This window comes from Penaeus monodon, chromosome 21 (assembly GCF_015228065.2).
Source record: "Penaeus monodon isolate SGIC_2016 chromosome 21, NSTDA_Pmon_1, whole genome shotgun sequence".
In the NCBI taxonomy this organism is placed as follows: Eukaryota; Metazoa; Arthropoda; class Malacostraca; order Decapoda; family Penaeidae; genus Penaeus; species Penaeus monodon.
In genome coordinates this window covers 32,837,837-32,838,348 of record NC_051406.1, presented here as the reverse complement: position 1 = coordinate 32,838,348, position 512 = coordinate 32,837,837, and the positions used below count along the sequence as shown (strand labels likewise).

Genomic DNA, 512 nt, shown 5'->3' with positions numbered 1-512 from the left:
GTAGACTCCACTTACAAAATAAATAAACTTTATTATTTACACAAGGTGGTTTATATCATTCCATTGTGAGTACCATATAGATATAAATTTCTCTGCCTAGTGATCAGTTGACAAGTAATTGCAGGAATTGAGATGTGGCTGTATTCCCATCATAATGCTAAGATCAAGGTATTGACCTTACCAGATATGTGGAACCAATGAGGTCAAAGCCAGCTGGGTTACGTGTCACATAACATGACCGATCATAGCAAATAATGTACTCACAACATTTCCTTACAAGATCTCAATCAATGATATGCAGCAATAAAAATGGTAACTGAGATGACATTACTTCCTTTTTATCAAGAAGTCTTAAGTCACTTCCTTATACGTCCACATTCCCTTTTTAGGTCTTGAAGTCACTTAAATGACATCCACTTTGCCCATGTGCAAGCAAAAACGATGACTAATGACTTCACTTCATCACTTGTAATTATGTGTGCAAGAGGAAATTGTTCTGGAAATACCCATTT

The 512-nt window shown here is 35.7% G+C and overlaps 1 protein-coding gene across 1 annotated transcript in view; it reads right to left on the bottom strand.

Moving 5' to 3' along the window:
• The window catches only part of LOC119586429 (tax1-binding protein 1 homolog), a gene marked incomplete at both ends in the record, with an annotated part of 6,021 nt that overhangs the window by 2,345 nt on the left and 3,164 nt on the right, over positions 1 to 512 (bottom strand).